Source organism: Zeugodacus cucurbitae, chromosome 2 (assembly GCF_028554725.1).
Source record: "Zeugodacus cucurbitae isolate PBARC_wt_2022May chromosome 2, idZeuCucr1.2, whole genome shotgun sequence".
Lineage (NCBI taxonomy): Eukaryota > Metazoa > Arthropoda > Insecta > Diptera > Tephritidae > Zeugodacus > Zeugodacus cucurbitae.
The window spans coordinates 65162432-65185935 of NC_071667.1; the positions used below are offsets into that span (position 1 = coordinate 65162432).

General features: G+C 35.5%; 1 protein-coding gene across 1 annotated transcript in view; it reads right to left on the bottom strand.

The window, feature by feature from the left end:
• Positions 1 to 17080, bottom strand: part of LOC105218112 (uncharacterized) — a 207388-nt gene extending 190308 nt beyond the window's left edge. Inside the window, exon 1 of the transcript XR_008469967.1 lies at positions 15150 to 17080. The gene's annotated coding sequence lies outside the window, so the exon portion shown is untranslated. The remainder of the gene's footprint in view (positions 1 to 15149) is intronic.
• Positions 17081 to 23504: the final 6424 nt, after the last annotated feature.

Below are 23504 nucleotides of genomic sequence, written 5' to 3' on the forward strand. Positions count from 1 at the left end.
GTACATACATATGATATAGTATGAGAATATGTACACATATGTATGTATATGTAGGTATCTATGTATGTAATGTGGAGATAAAATGCAGGTGAGTAATTTGGAAAAAAAATGTGGAAAAAAATGGATTAAAAATGTGGAGGGAAAATATACAAAAACATTTTTAAATACTTATATGTATGTATGTATATACCATTACTGTATTGTAGTGGATTAGTTACTACTACAGTTTGCTATTTTTTCATCATATGCCGGTATACATATATATGTATGAATATATAGCGAGTCTAAAAGTACATTGCGAGTAATTAACGTATAATTGGAATCGTGTACATACATATGTATATATAAACTGCCACTTGTTATTGTAGAATTGCATCAATATTTGCTTAGTACCCTGGGAATGTGTATAAGTTGATTAACGGCAATTCACAGCGACCGCGTGACTGCCAAACGCCAGCACACGCCGCCACACAATTAACAAAAGGCCAAATGGCATTGATGGAATGTCATAAAAAGCTTATTATCATAAATTGCGTTGCACTTGGCAAAATGCAAATTTAATGTTAATGAAAATTAAAAAATAAAACAAAAATATGAAAAAAAATATAAAAAATACATTTAAATACATAACTAATAAATAAAAACAAATAAGGAAAGGCTAAGTTCGGGTGCAACCGAACATTTTATACTCTCGCAATTTATTGAAGAAATTTAACCGTATTTTCGAAAAACCTATAATTAGGTAAATGGGAGCTAGGAGAAGATACTTTTGAAAAACCTACAATGAGGTATATGGAAATGTTATGACCCGATTTTAATAATTTTTGGAACAGAGACACACTCTTAGAAGAAAACAATTTCCTCTGAATTAAATTGTGATATCTGAGAGACTTACCCATATTTTCGGTTAAAATTTATCCTTAGGCGCTGAGTTCAACATGTTCGATATCTGGGGCCTTGAAAAGTTATGGTCCGTTTTCGACAATTTTTTCACAAGTGAAGCCAGAGATGATATGCACTAATTGTGTAAAGTTTTATTCCGTTATCTTCATTGGTTCCTTATGTTTACATTATAAAGTGAAGGAATAAGATGGATTTCAAAATTGAGTTATAAGGAAAGTAGTAGTGGTTGTGAATCGCTTTCGCCCATTTTTCGTGCGTGTTATCAGGGTGTCAAGGAAATATTATATACCGAATTTCATTCGAATCGGTCGAGTAGTTCCTGAGATATGGTTTTTGACCCATAAGTGGGCGATGCCACGCCCATTTTCCATTTTGTAAAAAAATCTGAGTACAGCTCCCTTCTGCTATTTCTTCTGCAAAATTTAGTGCTTCTGACGTTTTTCGTTAGTTAGTTAACCCATTTTTAGTAATTTTCAACCTAACCTTTGTATGGGAGGTGGGCGTGGTTATTATGCGATTTCAACTATTTTCAAGGTGTGTGGTGGGGTATGTAAGAGAACCGACTGCAGAAATTTTGGTTTATATAGCTTTATTAGTTTGCGAGTTAAATACAAATAACCGATTTGTGGGCGGGGCCACGCCCACTTCCCCAAAAATATTACATCCAAATATGCCCCCTCCTAGTGCGATCCTTTATTCCAAATTTTATTTTTATATCTTCATTTATGGCTTAGTTATGACACTTTATGTGTTTTTGGTTTTCGCCATTTTGTGGACGTGGCAGTGGTCCGATTCTGCCCATTTTCGAACTTGATCTTCTTATGGTGCCAAGGAATATTTGTGCCAAGTTTCGTCAAGATATCTTAATTTTAACTCAAGTTACAGCTTGCACAGACGGACAGACGGACGGACGGACAGACATTCGGATTTCAAATCTACTCGTATGACTCTATATCTAACTCTTTTAGTTTTAGGTGTTACAAACAACCGTTATGTGAATTAAAAAATATTTTTTTAATAATACATTTAATTAAACTCTAATTTTTTCCAAATTTTCATCTCCTATTCTTGAAAATATCAAAAAAAAAATCTCAAAGTACCTTGTTAATTGTTGAAAAATGTCCACCGACACAATAAACAAATAATAAAAATCTACGCCATTCAACAGACATCGCTATCGCTTATCTCATACAATTTCACTGTATTTCACTCATTTCATTCCTGCTCTCAATGCCAACGAGTTGTTGACAGTTTTTCAATGCTTCGCAATGCTCCGCAGACTTTCTTCGGCCACTCCCGCGGCTGCTGCACGGCAAGGCAAGAAAAGCAATATTTTATTGTTCAACGTGCAACGCCCAAGACCATTTGTCGCGCCGAAAACTTATTTTGGTCAGCAAACGGTAGCCACTCTGTAGTCTGTGACTGCTTCGTGTGCACCATCGTCGATTGTATTGCCTTTTGGCGGCGGCGCATCTATCATTGGCACGCGTGCTCACGTCTGTTGACAGGTGGAATTGCTCGAGACGGCGCATGTGTATTGGAGCGACAGTGGCATGAAGCTATCGCCGATTGCCGCTGACAGCTGTAGAGATGCTTTTCTTATTACTTTCTTTCTTATTACTTTTGGAGTCCCTCGTTGACTGGCAATGTTGCATTCTGGATAACTGAAAAGGCGGTTGACGACAGAAATTGAAACGCGAAAAGAAAAGCTAGCGGTTTTAAAGGGTTCGTAGATTTTCGAATGGATTTTTTTGCAGATTTTAAAATAATACTAAATGCCACCTAATTTTTTTTTTTAATTTTATTTTTATACTCCCGCAACATGTTGCAAACAGGTCATTTGAGAGGTTTTTTGTAAGTCATAACACTTAACGAGGTTATAGTCGGCCCAAATAATTTTTTTGAATTCTGAAGTAGTTTCCCTTACGTACCCCATTACCGCCCACCTACCATATAAAGGTTATGTTGAATACAAAATTTTACAGAAGAAATAGCAGAAAAAAGCTGCAGTCAGTTTTTTAATGGAAAATGGGCTTGGCGTCGTCCACTTATGTGTCAAAAACCATATCTCAGGAACTACTCGAGCGATTTCAATGCAATTCGGTACATAATATTTTCTTGACACCTTGATGACATGGATGGAAAATGCACAAAATCGATTCACAACTACACCTACTTCCCATATAATTTAATTTTGAATTACATCCAATTCCTTCACTTTATAAGATATACATTAGGAACCAATGAAGATAGCGAAATAAAACTTCACACAAATACTGTATATGAGCTGTGACATCATTTGTGGAAAAATTGTCGAAATTGGATTAAAAATTTTCAAGGCCCCGGATATCGGACATGAAGAACTGAGTGCCTAAGAGTAATTTTTCGCCGAAAATAAATGGTAAATCTCTCAGATATTTTAATTTTATTCAGAGAGAATCTTTTTCTTCTAATAGTGTGTCTCTGTACCAAAAATTATTAAAATCGGGACATAACTTCTCCTAGCCCCCGTATACCTAATTATAGGTTTTTCAAAATTCCTGTCGGCTTTATATTTCAATTTGAATTTTAACCAAAAGTGAATCTCTTTAAAAACAAAAATGTTTTCTAAAAACGTACATGGATATGAAGAAATCTTTTCTGTAATTTTCTCTTGGGTCGAACAAGACGGTCGTATTCGTCTCTCTTCTTCTATCACTTGGGTACTTGGGTCAACAATTAGTGGCTACCATGGCTAGTTAACTGGTAGTAGAGGAGAAAAGAGGGAGCTTCTCAGCCTTCGAAAGACTCTTGGTGAATTATTTGCCTATATATGCAGGGCAGAAACGATTGTAGAATTATACATACATAAGAAGCTACACATATTTAGCCCATACACATCTACTCTAATCCACTGTTCTCGAGCAGACGCCCTCTGAGACTACTCAGACATATTAAAATGGGAGGAAATGCATATGGAATTACATACAAGCATAAAAAATCATGTTGAAAATTTTATTTTTTTCTATTTGAACACATTTTATATGAAAAAATCTCTCGTACATGTCATGCCTGCTCTCCTATGCATTCACATGAGCATCCGCTAGCAAACATACATACACACACACACAGCACACAGTAATCACGAACTCAAGCTCACCGACAATGTACGGAAGCTGCAAGCGCAGAAAAAATAGTTACAGCCACTGCATTGCCTCCAGCTAGGATACCCGCTTATTTCCTTTTCACTTCCGTCGCACTGCAATTCACACCCGCCCGCACCGCCGACACTCGTCGTCATTCATTAGCAGACTAACGCGAGCGCCCAGTCAGACCAGTCTACATACGATGGCTGACGGCTGGTTTTTGTCATTAGTAGTATTTTGCGCTCATTTTCTTACTTTTGTTTCACTTGCTGCTGCTGCAGGCCTTGTTATTGTTGTTGTTGTTGTTGCGCGCTTGCCAAGAGCATAATTAAGTTGGTGCAGCGCTGTCAATTTCGCAACAGCAATTGCGTCTTCCTGCCAGCTTGTTTGCGTTCCCTTGCAGGCAGCCAAATCTCACATAGACAGCGTTGCCACTTGTTTGTGCTCATTTGCCACTTTCAATGGATGTTTGTGTATGTGCTGCAGGCCGCCAGCCAAAGCCTGTCAGTGCTAATTTCCTGCAATTATGTTGCAACGTACGAAATTTCGCCAATCGCCATCAAGTGGTTGCCACTGCAACCAGCGACGGTAGCAACAGCAGTAGCTGCAGCCCCGGCAGCTGGTCCGTCAATGCTGATGAAGCGCGGCGCTTGCCAGCCACTGAGCGCTGCCAATTTGAGCGCCACTGATTGGTTCATAGTGAAGTGCAAACATTTTTAATTAATTTTTTTTCCTTCTATTTTGCAGCAAATGCCAAAAGCATCAGCGAGTTGCCTAAATAGCAGCCGCTTGTGGCCCGTAGCCCCACCAAACTACTTCCCCGGCACCACTTAGTGTCCATTGAGCGCTTGGCCAGCACACTTGGCGTTAATTGAAAAAGTAAATTACGAGCGCGTAAATTTGCGCAGTGCAAAAATATAATCAACTCCCCTTCGCAACATCCAGTTGCCGCTCGCCTATAACGCTGGCGCTTAGTTCTTCAAGTGTCAGCGCTGCGCAGCTGGTGTCTTCAGCAAGTTTCTGATCGCCGCTCAACTCAAAACTTGTAAATTTGCGATCTAAATCTTGGCGTTATAAGCTGTTGATGAGCGCATTGCCGTCACTTATGGTCGCCATCAGCAGCTTAGCGTTTGAATGGGAAAACTTTTACATTTTCCATTATCAGATTTGCTGGTTTCACTTGGAGGAGTGGATTCTTATGACATTAAGAGTGTAGATTTAATTAAAGAAATGACAATAATATTTTATTTCAGCGTGTTACGCACAAACTGTCAGAAGACATGAAAACGATATTTAGGTTTTGAGCTCAAGCTGTTTTAATGACAGGTAGCCTTGAAAACGATATTAATTTATTTGGTTAGAGTAAGATTAGTTTACATTTATTTACTAGAACTAGATTTCCATATAAATTTGGGTTAATTGTTGGCATATCCGATTTAATCGGACAGTAAGGCTAAGCACATATTGAGCACAGGACTTGCTAAGTACAGAATACAAGGAGTAAACAAAAATATACGAATATTAAATTGATATTGAGCTTTCCTCATCTGTACTCAATTCAGTGATCCCCTTGGTTCTTAGCTTTATTTTACAACCATGGTGATCATGGAGTCAAGGTGCCAAACAAGCTATGTTCTTAACCTAAAAAATTTGTAATAACGAGATATTAGCTGTCTTCGATTAGTCTTTTCGCTCTCGCTATCACTGGACACTACTTTTTTGGCAAAAATTTTACTTACAAAAATAACAACAAAGATAGCGAGTTGAATTCAATAAAAGAGGGTATGCGGAAACCTCTTGAAAGTAGTACAACCGCTATCTTCAGAGCTACCAAGTTTTGTTTTTCACATTTTAGACCATTCCCGTCAGAAGACGTGTTAGGACATGGTTTCACCCCAAGTGCTACCAGTTTGTTTAAATATCCGGTATAGCTTGTTCGATTGGTTACTCTTTAACGCTTGCCGAATCGAAAACAGCTAATATTCCACAATTAGGAATCTTGATGGTTGATGGGTTTTAAAAGACAACTTTTATCCATTTAAATGCTTTCGGTTTGTTCTTAAGAAACTCATTTTCAGTAAAAATAAAAATTATTTACCATTCTTATACTGTGTCTAAACATCTTGAGCGACTAAGAATAATCCGAAGCAGTTCTTATGAACTTTTATGTGAGACCTTAAGCTTACTCGAAAATACAAACATATACAAGTATAAGGTCATAATGTATGTCTTTTATTATGTCAAATGAGAAACCCTTGTCCAGTATTAAAACCCTTTTTTATACCATCGCAACAAACTTCACAAAACGATTGTTTGTAACACCGAAAACGAGTTAGATATAGGGCTATATATATCAAAATGTTCAGGAGGACGAGACGAGCTAAAATCCGCATGTCTGTCTGTCCGTCCATGCAAGGAATAACTTGAGTAAAAATTAAGATATCTTAACAAAACTTGATATACATGTTCCTTGGGACCGTGAGAGGGTTGCTATTGAAAACGCCTACTTAACATATAACTCAATTTTGAATTCAATCTCCCTTCACTTTATAATATATACTGTGACATCACTTGTGGCAAAATAGTCGAAATCGGACTATAACTTTTCAATGCTTCGGATATCGAACATGAATAACTCAGTACCTAAGGGTGATTTTTCACCGAAAATATCGGTAAATCTCAGATATTTTAATGTAATTCAGAGTGAATATTTTTCTTCGAATAGTGTGTCTCTGTACCAAAAATGGCTAAAATCGGGTAAGATCTTCTCCTAGCTCCCATATACCTGATTATAGGTTTTTCAAAAACACGGTGGGCTTTATTCCGCATATATGTATTGGTTAATATGTGAGATATCTTAGCAAAAATAAGTGAGCGTATAGTCTCCGATATAGTGCACCTTGGTGGTGAAAATGAGTAAAATCCGTTCAGGAATTACCTCAACCCGCATATACTATATGTGATATATTATACTTTATGCCAAATAGATGGGCCATTTTAACCCATTCGATCGCATTGTACTTATTTGGTTAAAAAAAACATGATTTTTTTCTGTAACCAAGCGATTACAATGGGAGGGAATGGGTTAATAAAATTACATCAATGAATTGCGAGAGTATAAAATGTTCGGATGGGATAAGGAAAAGTTCTTACTTGTTTTGATTGACTTTGTTAACCAGCAACAAAGCAAACTCACCCAAAAAACTAATAAAATTGTTAAAATTTTCTCAGCAGGCTTTAGCATTGAAACATAATTTCACAAGATCTCCAAGAATGGAAATTTTTCAATTTATTTAACAACTGAATTATTAAATTTCATAGTGACCGCCGCGAGCACACACATAAATAGTATGAATAAATCAAATACTTGCTAATCAATTGTTTAAAAATGCAATTGTGGTTGGCCCAAAGTATTTCCGCGATGAAACCACAATGCAACCTATAGAAAAGCCACCGCTGCACAAATAAAACAACAAAATATAAATGACAACAACAAAAATATAAGCTTACATGCTTGCTTGGCGAACATCTGAAGTCAAGCAGCCGGTAACACTTGGGCCAAAGTGGCCAACCTAAAAGCAAAACCTGTCTGTGGCTAAGGGTTTACATGCGAGAGAGTGTGTGTATGGTATGTGTGTGTTGTTGTTGTGTGCATGTGAGGCGCAACAATATGAGCGTGTTGCGGTGTTAACTGAAATTCCTTTGGACCTCGCCAACATTCAGCGTGCGGTATTTACCATTGTTGTGGCGGTGTGTTTATTGCTATTGTTGTTGTTGTTTTACATTATTTTTGCGGTTACGTGGAATTTTTGCACCTTTTTCTGTGATTTTTTTTTTGTTTTGTTTTCTGTTTGGTTTGTTTCATAAACTTGATTAGCTTTGAGGTTTTTCATTTCACCATTTCGCGGGAATTACAAAGTGACTTGTGTCGCCGAGCTGCGAATGCGTTGCGGTTGCTCAGTTACTCACAGAGAAACACACACAAAAGCAAATTTATAAGATTTTTTTAAAGCTTTGATTTGTTGTTTTCTTTTCAACTTTTTTGTTATTGTTTTGCTGTTAACTGTTTCTCATTGCGGTATTTTGCTAAGCCTTAACCTTTTCCACCTAGGCAGCTAGCTCCCTTCTTACGGTTGCTTTTTGTTACTGCTTCTTTGGTATCAATTCTATTTAAATTGTTTATTTAGCTTCTTATTAGCTAATCGGGCATTATACAACGTTATTTATGCATATTCTATATATGTAAATATGTATGTTTGTACAATTTTACTACTTCGCGTTCGCGCTCGTGATTAACCAATAAATGCGAATATCGTGATCGTCACATTGGACTCACTTTTAGCGTTGAAATTCTATTTTTTCACATTTCTGTTTTTTATTACTATTATTTTCATAGAACACCGTGGTTGTTGTTGTTGTTAGAATTTTATGGCTGTGACTCAAACGGAATGCCAACGAGAACTCGTTTTCAGGTTCAGCCGCATTTCATTTGAATTCAGTTCAGCTTCGTTCGCCGCGCTTTCCTCTGTTTCCTCGGCTTGTCTGGAACTCGCTTGCTGGTCGGTTGTACTATATAGATACCTTTACTTTATGACATGCCATTTTATTTTTTTTGTTTATATCTGTGCATAACTCATTTTTTGGGCGCGTTCCATGATTGGTCATTTCACATATTTATCGTGTCTTTTCATTCATTATTTAATTTGCTTTTGTTGTTGTTGTTGACTCTGCATTTTTCGCATATTTTAGTCATGACTCAGTTTGAGTACAGCTTTTGAAGCTTCAATTGTGCTTAGATCCGCTAAAGAATCTTACAACGTCATTGAAGTTAAATGGATTTTAGTGATGCTGATGACTTTACAGAATCAGATTTGAGAAGATTTTTGGATCTTCAACACAAAATTAATGAATCTACATATTTAACGACAGCTGACCACAAGCTAGGTAAGTAATATGGTTACCAACGGCTATGATTAAATATCAGGGATCTCTGGATTTAGAACCCATACGAAATTTTGACGTTATCTACATAGATATATGTCAAGATACCTACAGATACATCATATGGGATCTCAATCCCAACTAAAAGGATATAAGGGTCTGATGGAACATAGATTATGGACATTATGGATCTGCCAGGGAATTCTACTGCAAGAGAGATTTTCTATTAAAACTTAAGCACTCACGAACCTGCTTTAAGACATGCATATCTCGGTGGAGACTTTTCTAAGATTATCTGGGATTAAGAAATCACTTCATCTGGAAATCTAAAGATCGGTGAATGGGTCAAAGTAGCAGAAGACCGTATTTGTGGCATTATTCGCATTAATTAATATACTACAACAACAACAACATAATAGCAGATCGGGAATTCTTTCACGAAAAAAAACCGGATCTATTCCAGTTACGTAGACCAGACTATCTTGGGAACGGAAATTGATCTAGTCTTTAAACCTTCTAAAAAATATCTAACCTGTATAATAACAACAACAACCATGCACTACAACAATAACGAGTATTTCATTATTAATTTAGAGTTGCCATATTTTTTATTTTTTTTAATTTTTTGGATTTTTTTTTTTAATTTTTTAAGTTCAAAATTTCCTGATGACCACACTAATTTTTCCCCAACAAGCTGTCACAGTGTGACCAAATGCCAATTACAGCGTAGATTCACACAAATTTCGTTGAATTTGCATGTCTCTAAACCGCCAAAACAACACTTATTACGCGTATGCTATACAAGTGGGATATTTAAAAGTGGGAAAAAAGAAAGCAAACGATCTCAAACGAATGGCAAACCGACAAACGTGAATTTCAATGAGTTAATGACTACAATGGAAAACAATTATGGCGAAACAGAACGCATTTTCAATGTCAGAAGCACTGACCAGCCAGCCAAACAGTGGCAAAATGCGAAAAGTCAGAGGCAAAAATAACAAATTATTGAAAAACATGCGGCAAATAAATTAAAAAAAAGCAATAATAATGGCAGAGTAGTGTGGAGAAGAGAGGGGAAGAGCGAGGATAGTAGATGAAATACAAATCGGCTAATAATTATATTGTGCGAGTGGATTAGCATTTCTGTTAGCAAATGTTTTGAATTTTTGCTATTGTTGTTGTTGTAAGTCAAGCGATAATTGTTGATTTTGTGATGAGTTGCATAACAAGGCAAATGCAAAATAAATACAAGGAAATTACAGGCAGAGCAAGTGCTAAAGTTGAAATTGGAGACTTTTGTAACGGTATAAAAGCAATTATAAGAAACAGTTGTGGAGAGTATAAGTGCACGGAGATTGAATATACATATATGTAATATATTTAATATAATATATTATTTATGTATATACTATTTATAAAATTTTTAAGCGCTCAATAAATTGTTCTTAATTTTCTTTTTTCTAAACCCCCAAATAACTCCCACTAAAACCCAAAACTTGTCTCTATAATAAGCGCCGTTCCTTTTTTTTCAAAAAATCTCGTTTTTTACATTTAATTAATACAGCAAATTAGCCAATCGAGAAATGTGTTACAGCTAGAAGACGCGCGCGTCCACGCCAAGTCAAGACGATTGCGAAAAAAAAAACGAAAGAAATCAAAATTCCAATTTCAAATCTGGGTAAATAAGGCCATGCACCTCGAGAGCAAACGTAAAAAAAGTGCGCCAACGGCTACAACAACTAAAACAACAACAACAAGGTAACACGTTCAAACACCAATAATAGGCAATGGCAAGAAACTAGTAACGAGAACAAGCGTGACTCCAACAAGAAAAGTGGCTAAGTAAGCCAGCGAGCCAGCTACGAGAGGTAAATCAACACACATGTTACTTGAACAAGAAAGAAGAAACACAAACAATGAATTGGTATCTACTAAGCTAGCAGCAGGCCGTCCAACCAGTTGACTTGGCCAAGCACCCCGGCGACGACGACGTCAAGACGCAGCGTAGTCAACGCTTTAAGCGTGCTAGCTGGCCAATAAATAAAATGGGCAGGGCAGCGCCGTAGAGTTGCATAGTCGAAGCGATGAACGGACAGCAACCTCAATTGCGGCAGTGGAACACTTACTCATCATCGATCGGCTGAAGCACAACGATCCATTGAAAACGAAAGAAAATCGAATGCAGAGAAACTGAAACGCTGGCAGCTGACAGCAACAAAGCACAAGAACAACAATAATAACGAAAGATTTATGACAAGACAAGCAGTGGCCAGCGTTGGTCAAGTAGACACCTACTTTAGAAATTACGAAGTAAAATAAGGAGAAAAAGTAAAAAAGAACAGTCCAGCAATCCGGGCCGCAACGTGAAGCCGAGTTTACAGCGTTAACGCCGACATCAACGCAATCGGCGCAGCCAAAGTCGACCGCCACGGCAGCTGAGCTCAACCGCACATTGAAGATAACCGAAAACCGGCTTTGACGCTGCGTCGGCGGTGAGGACTGTAAACATACAACGCTCTGCTGTTTCTTCAGTGTCTTCTTTGAACTGTATGATTCAGCTGAGCGCGCCATAAAGGAAACTCAAGTGCACAGGAACGCTGCTGTGGCGACAGAACGCATCTTCTGCGAGTTGTAAGTTTTAAAAATAGAACTCAAGACAACACGAGTCGTTCGAGGCACCAACCGACACGGTGAAGGCAGAGAAAGCAAGCTGGCGCGCAGACAGGTAGGAAAGCGGGGTCGCCAAGCAACTGCGGTTGACTGCGCGCTCTACCACACTCGAAGCTTTACAAACAAACAAATCGACAAACGAGCCAGAAGATACGTTAAATTCTGAATACCGCATGCACACGCTGTTGTTGCTTAGCAACTAGTTGTTTGCTCTTGTTACTGCAAGCACTCATCCTGCAGTTGGTAAGCAGGAGCTGTGGCGGCAGAAAAAAAGTTGATTTTCTAAAATTATATTAAATAAAAGTAAAACCACTTTGGCAACCAATTGGTAAGTCCAAGTAAAATGAAACTGACAGAGCTGAAGCCTGTTTTGGCGCAGTTCTAGCTGTGGTCCGCATGCACGCGTGAGACTTACGCTCGGGAATGCAACAGGGGGTGAGTAAGTAAAGTCGAAGTTCAAGTTGAAGTTAAAGTTGGAAATTTGAGGCGGCAAGTTGGTCCTCGGTGCAGCAGCCAAGTTTTGAAACGCAAAGCTTCTCGGTGCCTGGAAGACACCGTGTGCTACCACAATGTGGCGTAACGTGAGTGCAGTGTAAACAAAAACAAATATTCGTAAGCACACGCACAGTGTAAGTGTATGCTTCCAAGTAAACAGTGTAGTTTTAGTGGGAAGCCACAATCCGCCACAGACGCACCTCGTGTGCTATGCCACCGCACAAGTTCCCGGTTAGCATCCTCGGCACAAAGTGCTGTGCATAAAAACAAAAACCACAAAACTTGAAACTTCATGCATAGAAAACTGAACAAAGTATTGGGAATATCAAAGTTCAAAATAAATAGAAAGGATGAGCGAAATATGGTTGGAGCCCAAGCAATATTCACCCAGTTATATGAAATCAAGTTAAATGACTGAAGCGACATATCTAACTATTATTGTGTGTAATACTTTTGAAAGAAAACCGGGCACGTAACATTTCTGCAGTCCTCACTGTCGCTAAGACGAGTGTAGAGTTGCCAAATGAAGTTCACTACTGACTGTGGATGATTAATCTAAGATCTAGCATATGTTAAACAGAGCGACTAAGAGATGTCTTTAGTCAAAGCTGCGCACAGTGATTTAAATATATCTGCTGAGGGTCGACCGCCTTTAAAGAACACTTTTACATATACTTGAAGAGACTTTTTGACCGGTAAATGATCTCGGAACCCTTGAATTATTAGTGACGAATTCAAACCATACATAATGTCATTTTAGGAAACATGAGTTGGAATCTCAAGTACTTAAGATTCAATTTCATAAAACTGCTGATACAGAGGTACCAAAACACCATTCTTTATTTCAAAAACGTAGAGAAATATCAATGAGAATCTCAAAGCTAAAGCCCTCAAGTTCTTACCATATAAGTTACCATATATCTTTATGAAGTGATCGAAAGGGTGAAATGACCTTTAAAGTTTTCACGTGGTCACAGAATTGTAATAACCTTTAACGCAACAAACCTCGGGTATAAAACCGAACTAATCAAATGCAATAGAAAATATTCCAAATCAAATAAATACAAGTGCAGCAACAAATACAAAGTAGGCAAACAGCAGGGTGCTGTATTCTTTCATTTAAGGTTTGAATTTTGTATTCATGTTCGGAAGTAAGCACAGGTTCTTAAACAAATATACACACGTATTTGACTGCATGTGGCATCAAGGTGCCCTTCTCAACGCATACGACCATTGTTGCTGGCATCATTTAATCTGTCATTTACTTGGCTTTAACTGACCTTTCTCTAAAAGCGAATTAGCATTGTGTTGCGTTGTTTTGCTCCACTGCAGTCAAATGCGTTTTAAATACTATAGATGTGGCATAATGTTGTTGAAGATAATAATAATAACAGAAATAAAAGCTCCCTGTGGATTGATCAACAAAATTACAAGCTCTGGAAAAGCTAATTCTTTGTTTGTTTCAGTCTTTTTTTGTTTTTTTTTTTTTATTTTTCTTTGACAGAAATGTTCATCAATTTTGATTTGAAAAGCTTTAACTACACACTGTCAAGAATTACTTGGACGAACAAACGTTTATTTAGAACTAAAAGTCATTTATTAGAATTTGAGTTGTTCTTTACCATATGAAATGTATATATGTATACTGAGTGTTTAGTCTACAAACTTTCTAAAATATCATAACACTAGCCCGAAACAGTATTTTAGTTAGAAACATATAAGATTTCTTCACACTTGCACAGAATATGCTTTCAAGAAAGATTATCTTTGAAACACTTGGTCCATTTTTGCTCATGTCTCTAACAACTATTGATTTTTTTAAGGAAAGCTTAATAATATTCTCTAAATGTTTATGTATATCGCAGATATAATAGATTATAGAGATATAATAGATTACCGAGCATTAATTAAGATTATGAGATCCAGCTCGAGCTTCGAGAATTCTACTTAAATTTCGTCTTTTTAAGATTAAAGTGATATCTGAATCTCTGAACCTCTCGTATAGTTTAACTCTATACGTTTTAGCTGGAATGTTGATTTGCTGTATCACAAGATTTTCGGAAACAGAGACAAAACTCATGGCACATCCTATTCGAAAGACGTGTGACAATAGCCGAAACTCAAATATTCTCTCAGGTCAAAGCATTGATTGATCCTTTGAAACTGATATTCACGGAATAAATAAAAAATAATTGCAAAAACGAACTATTTGAGGTTCACTTCTTATAGAAAAGCAGAGGAATAACATTATCTCCGTCGAGATACTAATATTATTATCTTTTCGAAACACTGTAGATAATCCAATAAGACTAGATAGAACACATGTTTTCTTCCATTGCTTATACTTATTCTATCTTTCTTCTCTTTTCCAAAACTTTGTCGCTAAATGACCAACACTTCATGCCAACATAATACTTGTAATTCTCAATGCACATATCCTTTCATACAAGGATCTCGAATCAAAAGTATAATTTACAACAAAAACCAGGAACCGACCAGCAGTTCCCACACAATTCATAGACACAAAAAAAGGTTAAGGTTACACATTGCCGAATAAACAGCCCGGCTTCAGATAACTATACATACATAACAGCACTAGGCAGGTAGCAGGCTGGCCAGTGAAAAAAAAAACTAAAAACAAAGCAACCAAAAATGCGCAATCTATACTAGAAACTAGGAAATTAGCAGACCATTAAGTTAGAAAAGAGCCTAGCAATTTAAAAAATGAACGCAAGTGCAGCGTGAAGCGCCAAATATTATCCTGAGCGAAATTGTTGTTGTTTGTTTGAGTTTCACTTCCTTTTACTTATATACCGATATAGAGATACACACATGTACTGCATACTGTCTGAGGTTATCCCTCAAAAACATGACAGGTTGCCTAACATGCCGGGTATGTTGTTGTTTTCATTATATACTTTACATACATATGCACATATTTACTTTTTGCCTTCACAAAAAAACAAAAAAAATGTTCGAAAACCATAAAGATAAATTTCTGTATTGCTCTTTTACCTGTTTCGCTGGCTGATGGAGACGCAAATGTTATGGATGATTGATATTCAGCATTCACGACGACGCGGCAAGCTGGTTGGATATCAAAATGTGTATTTTTACTCAAAAAATTTGAGTAAAAATTTCGTTTTTTCATCCAATTGCGTTAATTGTGATTTGAAATTGAAAAAAATATTTGATATGGAAACGCTGATTTCCGTTGTGACTTGCACTTTTATTGAATTAATTTTGTTAGATGGTGATTTTTTCGTGGTTTTTTTTTAATTATTTTTTTTTTTGTTTTTGATTTTTTAATCCTGTTGCGTAGAAAAAAATCAGGCTTTGAACGTGTAGCGTCTGGGTTTTTTAATACACATTCAACTGGCGTTGTTTCGTTTGAATCGCGCGGTGAGTAATGCTGCTGGCAGTGCACACACCGCTTGTTTTTTGCTATATCCAGTATTTTCGTTTTCAAAAACACAATGAAGAGCTTCTTTTTTGTTGCATATAACATTCAATTAATATTATTCACTTTTTTAATTCAATTTATTTTTGGTTTCAAGTTGGATTTTCAAACACTTTTAATGCATTTATTGCTTGAATTTTTGCATACACTTTTCTTTCACTACAATGCAGATAAAATATTTTTTTTTGCTATATTCTACAAATATGTATATTGTTTTTTTTTTTAATTTTTCACTTATTGTATTTTTTAATATTATTTAAAATTTTTTATTTTAATATTTTTTTATTTTATTTCACGATTTTTTTATTGCACATCAGTAGTTATGCAGCTATTATTTTCCACAATTCGATTTTTTCCAATGCTATGGCAATGCAAACACTCACTGCTGGCACTCGACACGTTTTGAGACTTGGTCGTGTGGCTTGTAAGAATAAAATTCAAACTTTGTTACAACGACACACATACCAAGACAACACTTTACAAACATAAAAGAGCGCTAAGACGTTGCTCTAGTACCCAAATATACACACACAAACACGATAAGCGCACAGATGCAGATTCGAATACTGACTTTTCTATAATCAAACTTGGCTCAGAGAGACTGGCAACACTTTGGGGGTAAGCTGCGTGGCGATTGGATTTTTATAGCTATAGTATCCAGTTTGGTTGACTGCCTTGTTCTTGTTGTTTTATTTGAAAAAAAATATTAAAATTTCATTAATTAAATTAAGATCACTGCCTTTATGAGTTGTTAGTATATTTTTCTTTAATAACACTTTACACGAAATTTAACCGCACTTCTCCTTTCAGTTGGTTTTAAACATTAGCTTATCAATAGTATTGCTCACTGCTTCTATTATTATTATTATTTCACATTCACTGCACGAAAAAATATAAAACATTTGTGTGTTTGCTACACTATTCACCATTTACTTTGCTTTGCTACACTACACTAACGTACTATGTACACTGCGCTAGTCGACCGCTATACGTTCAAAAACACATCCAGCAACGACGCCGTCCCAAAGAAAACTACTTTAAAAACTTGTTTTCAGTTGCTTGGCAAGCGCTAGTCAAAACTCGCTGCCAACCATACTCACTACTCACGAATAATTCAATCCGTCAGATAAAATTTAAACACGCTTACTTACATTCTCGCACGCACACACACACATGCACATGCGCTGGCTAACAAACATTTGGTGTATACATATACACACACACACTTCATAATTCACACAACCGTTCACTAGCCAACGCACGCATACACTGGCAAGTGCAATGCGCGCGGTTACACACACCGACAGAGCCGTGCATTGCGGTGCACACACAGTTACATTTACAAGTTACAAGCGTTCATGTATATACTCATACATAAGTAATCGACTCTCTGGCAGTCAGCAAGTGGTTGTGGCAGTTGCATGCGCCGCAAGTGCCACAGCCAGTTTTGTTTTGATTCGATCTTCTATTGAATTTTTAACGCGATGTTTAATATGAGATTGAAAGCACATTTTGTAAGGAATTGGTTAATATTTGATTGGAAATGTACAAAGAATGATTAAATTAAATTTTAATTAGTGTTATGCATAATTTTAATTAAATTAGAAATTTAAAAATTAGTTGATTTCAGTATTTAAAAAAATTTGTATTTTTTTGGAGTAACATTATAGTTATTTTATTATGAGTAAAGCCACCGAAAATTTAATTTCCAATGTATGGCTTAGACAAAGTAAGTTAATAACTGATCCCTCTATTTAAAAAATACTTTTAAATTATATAAAAATATTAAAAAATGTATAAAATTAATTAAAATATTCTTTAATTTCAATATTATTTATTTTAATAACAGTTTTTAAAACGAATAATTAATTTAAAAAATTAGTTTGATTTATTAGCATAATTTTATATTTTAATTAAAAAACATATTTTTAATTATTAAACTTTGTTTATTTAAATTTTGTTTTATTCTATTCCGTGATGTATTTTCTTTTAATTTATTTGTATTAATTTTTTTTTAGTTTTTATTGTTTTAATGTTTAATTTTTATAAGTAATTTTAATAATTTTGTTTTAAAAACAAAATTTATAAATTTATTTCACACATTAGCTCCACTTAAAGACATTTTCCATAGAAACTGTAATTTATTTATTTTTATTTAAATTCATAAAAATCTATTATTAATTTAAATAATTTAATTTCATGCCGTATTACTTTAATTTATATTATTTATTTATTTCTCACTATTAGAACTTTAATTTATTTATTTATTTCTATATATTTTACCAACATTTTCAAAATTATTAATTTTCCATAACAAAAATTCCAACCACAACAAACTGTTTGTATAACATACCTGTCTTCATTTACTTTACGTAAACGCACTACGTAACGTCACATTAACAGCGCACACTATCAGCTGTTACGTTCCACAACGAAGAAAACAACAGCAACAGCGCATCAAGAAGCAAAACAAAAGCAAAAAAAATCACACACCCACTTTTATAAAATCGTTTTGACATTGTCTCACGCCTTATTATTGCCGGCTCAAGTTTTGCGCATGTGCCAAATAAATAATCAAATAAAAGCGCACAAATCCCAATGCAACAAGGGAACACGAAAATACACTTTTGACAGCACTGCCATGGAGACCACTCCACCACAGTACACAAGCACACGAACACTCAGTCGTACAAATATGCACTAATGCCAGCACACTTGCCGGCACACTCATTTGTTTTGCCGGCATTTTTACTTTATTTACTTTGTGCTATTTTTTCGTTGCTTTTCACCGCTTCCGTTGTTATCCTTTCACTCTTACCGCAGTCGAATGCCGACGGAAGTGTTGCTGCTTAATTGTATGCCGGCTGATTTGCTGGTTGCGCTTTTGTGTCTGGCCGGCCAAGCCATTGTGGGCATTGCAGAAGCTGTTGGCTGGCTTTCTCTTGATTATTTTTGTCGAAATATATATCTACACGTACACACATACACTATAGTTATAAATATTGATTATGAATTGGTTGAACGGGGAGCAGACAGTTGAAATGTATTACATGTCCATTCCGGCACTCACAGCGGCGGAAGATGGCTTAGCCAAAATCACTTTTGTTATTTAAAATTGTAGACAAACGCACACTTTAACTTAAAATACTGAAATTTCTGCTTTAGAACTTTATTATCACTTTGCAATTGCATTTATAACACCAATTTGCTTGCTTAGCTAAAAATGTTCACCGAAACTATGAAATGTCAAATAAAACCGCGTGTTTAATGGCGTCGCCTTGAAACAACAGTTACATTTGTAATGACAGTTTCTTTTGCTTTGCTTTTCGTTTTTTTTTACGTTACTGAGCCACGTAAATTTAAACGTTAACAGATTTTCTAAACCTTTTGAAATGCATTTCCGTGTGTGTACATACATATACAATTTGTTGTTATTGCATGTTACAGTGGTGTACGTTTGCTGTCAACTATTGTAAGCAATGAATGAAATGACGTTAGATGAATATTAAATGAATATTAATTATGTATATAAATATATACTTATATATTTACTTGAATAGTGTCACAACTCAAAAAAGTCGATTTTTCAGGAGAGCGGTTTAAAGTTTTTAATTGTCTCTTATTTAGCAAATATAAAAAAATGTCATAAGTGTATTAAATAAACTAGTGGCATGTAATATATTTAATGAAATTCATGAGCATAAGTGGACTAAAAGAGTGTAATGAAGCTTTGCCGTAGGCATAAACGTGACAAATTTGGAATTATGTCGTTATTTGTGAAAAATATTGATCAATTTTGCTGTCATAAGTTAAATGTGTCGTTATTGCTGAATAGGCAACATGAAAAATTTAATTACTGTTTCCCCAATATCGTTCTAACAAAACATAAGTCGCTGTTTCTGAAAAGAATATGAAGAAATATGTGTTGTAACCCAAAACATGTCATTCTTTCTGAAAAAAAAAACCATGCTTAATTCAAGCACAACCGAAATGTGTCGTTGTTGTGTGTTTTTTGAGTTATGACACTATTCATGTAAATGAGCGATATGTTGTTGTTATATCAAATATTTTATTTATTTATTGGGGCATATTGAAGGTCTATCCTGATTTCATATACTTTTGGAATTAAAAAAATATAATGACGAAAATATGTCTACTAAATTTGATTAAGAAATCTCACATTAACCGCTGTATTAAGCAAACAAACTGCATTAATAATAAAAACTAATATATTTAATACAAAGACTTGATTGCTATGGAATACACATCCACAGACCGCTCTTAACTTGACCTTACGTAAGCCTGAATTTGACCGCAACTAGCAGCTTGACTTGCAAGTTTGACCCTTTGCATCTTGCCAAAATATAAACAAAACCCTAACATGTAAGCTAACTCCGGCCAAAGGTCATTAACTCCAGCCAAAATGTACACAAACCCCGCCCAAATGTCATTGACCCCAGTCAAAACGTAAACAAGCCCGGCCAAATGTCATTGACCCCAACCAAAATGTAAACAAACGCCGGCCAGAGGACAGTGACTCTTTCCAGAGTTTTTTTTTTACATTTTTTAGGGTCACGTGAATTTAGGGTTTTTTACAGTTTGAGAAGTCACATGAATTCCGGTGTGTTTCAGTTTTAAGGGGTCACGTAAGGTCGAGTTTTTTTACAGTTTGAAGGATCACATATAATTAGGTTTTATTTACATTTCAATAAGTTACCTCAGAACAAATTAATGGTCATAAGAGGTCTTGCCGATGTTCAAAGAGTGAGATGATTTCAATCACGGGTCGAGCAAGGGGTTAAGGTTCCAGAATTACTAAACTGAAATTCGAAGGCTGTCGTAATATGTTATAACGGTTTTAAGATGAAAATGAATGTGAATATAAAAAGGCTGACATTATCGAACTTGGTTGGGAAGTTATCAATGTATATAGTTATATATCAAAAATGTGCCTTACCTTGAATGTGGGAAGTAGGTGTGGTTGAAATCTTTTAACATTTAATTTTCATAACTGTCATAAAGGCAGTAGTCTGCTTTAGAAGCCGAAAAAAATCATTTTTTAGCAATTTTTTTTTTAAAGGAGAGAAAATGATTGCGGTAAACGGAATTTTAACACCATAGTGTACTATATTTAAGGCTTAAAAAACAATATTAATTATTAAAAAATATTGAAATTTTTTCAAAGTTGTAAGTATTATTCTTGAGCGCCTGGAGTCTGCACTTGTAAATCGGTGCCGGTGATGGATGTCGATGCATCTGAAACAGTCGAACCAATTTTTTTTTTAATTTTTATAAGTTTCTTTTCTTTATGAACTAAAAAAAAATACCGAAGAAGTTATAAAATTCCAAATTTTTGACTTTAAGTTGCAAAACAAGCAGTTTAAATAATACTTTTGTCCAACTTTTTTAGTTCAAATAGAATATAATTTAATACTGAAGCTAAATCACTTTGTTTTTTTTCGATCGGACATATATTCTTTTTGCTATCGCCGGCACCGTTTGCTAACATTTGTGAAAATGAAAACTCGAGAAAACGCGCTTTAAAGTTCTGCCTGAACATTCGCACCTGCTCGACGCTCGGCCACTAAAACTGCTCTAGCTTCAAAAATATGTCGAATTGGCTTCTGGAATTTTAAAGGCATATTCTTGGATAGTTTTGGAAGAGATTTAAAACAAAACAAAAAAATCGATTTTTTGAAGCCTGTAAAGCAGATTATACATGTTTGTGAGTACATCTGTAAATATTTCAATGTGTTTATGTATCATACGTAGATTTTAATTTATTTAGACGCAAAATGTCTAGCAACATATGAACATTTACCTGTCATTGCGCCAATCCATAAATGCCTTTAGCAACTCTATAGGAATATATGTACGTATGTATATATGTGAAGAGGTGCTATATATGCTTTCATGCTTATATTATAAAAACATACATTCCTATTTGCATAAAAATAGTTATACCCTTTATACTATTTAAACTTTTTGTTCTTTTCAATGCCCAGTTTACCACGTTAGTGTAAAGATGAATTTACTTATAAAGGGTGCCTCGTTATAATTAAATTTGAATAGCATTTGAAAAGTCAAACCTTTCTTTTTAGTTGGATTAAAATCCCTCAGACCTCAGACACCCTTTATATGCATATAAAAAGGTGTCAACGGTGTTGTTGCCCTACAACAATGCCACTTTGCATTTTAACTCTTTCATTTATTTTCGTTTACTTTATTTACTTTCCATAGACATTTAACATTCATTGTCAGTCTTCATTAAAATTGCAAAGCGTCCAACTGTTGACAACAACAACAGCAACACCAACATACCGACAACAATGACAGCAACTACGAGCCAGCGGCGTTGGTTACGACAAATGCCTGCAATGTTTACTCAACAATTGGCGCTCGGTGGGCGACGACGGGTTCTACACCGTTGCTGCAGATCGGCGAGTTGAAGTTGGAATGCAGAACTATTGCGCTTAAGGTGCAGCAAAATCTTAATTTTATTTTAAACTCATATATTCCAGGGGGTCTATGTAAAAAAAACTTTAGTAAACAAAGCAGACAAAGTTTTGAAAAACATTCGCAGGATGTTGTTAATGAAGTGTGTGAAATTGTTGTGCAGCGCAAATGTGTGATTTGCATGCAGAAACGACGGAGTAATTTCTTGGGTACAGCTTAAAGGCAGCAATTTGCAAGTCTAATGCGAACGTTTTCAAGGACTCTGAGGTTGAACTCAGAAGACGAGAGTTGCAAATACAGAAATTATATATTACTGGCTAAATATGCGGATAATTGTATTCAGTAAAGAACTGCGTAGTTATAGTCTAGTAATTATTGAAAGTAAACAATACACATGCCTTTTGTTTTATAATCCCCTTAAACGGCTGTGTAGCCAGCGCCTCGGTTTCGAACGCATTTGGAGTACTCTTCAACAGCCAACAACAACATTGGTTACTTTCGAAATTACCGAGTCCAAATATTTCGGGTAATTCCATAAGACTACTCTAGTCTTTGAGGCAAGCAAGTGTGGTTAGGTTCCCGGTACCGACTGTCATAGGAACGAGTCGTAGTCTGAAACAAAGAATATATTATAAACCTCAATCTTTATGAGACATATACATATGTATATGTAAGTATGTTTGTACAAATTATGTGACTAAAGTCCAGACAAAATTAATTAAAAGTTTGCCTTTCTCATATTCAAAGTTAACATTTGCCTGCCACAGTAGTTGCAACTCTAATAACACAGCACAATAACAAAAATGGCTTGCAATTATAAAATTTTAACTTAAAACCCATAAATAAACAAGTAAGGAAGGGCTAAGTTCGGGTGTAACCGAACATTTTATACTCTCGCAATTTATTTATTTAACTTTATTTATATTATATAATACACAATTTGACCCACTTATTCGTCATATATATTGTATAAAGTCCACTGAAAGTTGGAAACCATAATATTAGGTTAAAAGCACCGAGGTCCTCGTGTTCGATAAATGGGGCCTTGAAAACCTATGGTCCGATTTCGGCGATTTTTAGAATGGGGCTGCCACACTATTAACATAGTGTTTGTGCAAAGTTCTGCATCGATATCTTCACTAGTACTTACTTTATATGTATATTGTAAAGTAAACGATTCAGATTGTCTTCAAAGTTCTGGTATATAGGAAGTAGGCGTGGTTGTGAAGCGATTTGGCCTATTTTCACAACATATCATTGGGATGTAAGGAAACTATTATAAACCAAGTTTCATTGAAATCGGTCGAGTAGTTCCTGAGATATGGTTTTTGACCCATAAGTGGGCGACGCCACGCCCATTTTCCATTTTGTAAAAAAAATCTGAGTGCAGCTTTCATCTGCCATTTCTTATGTGAAATTTAGTGTTTCTGACGTTTTTCGTTAATGAGTTAACC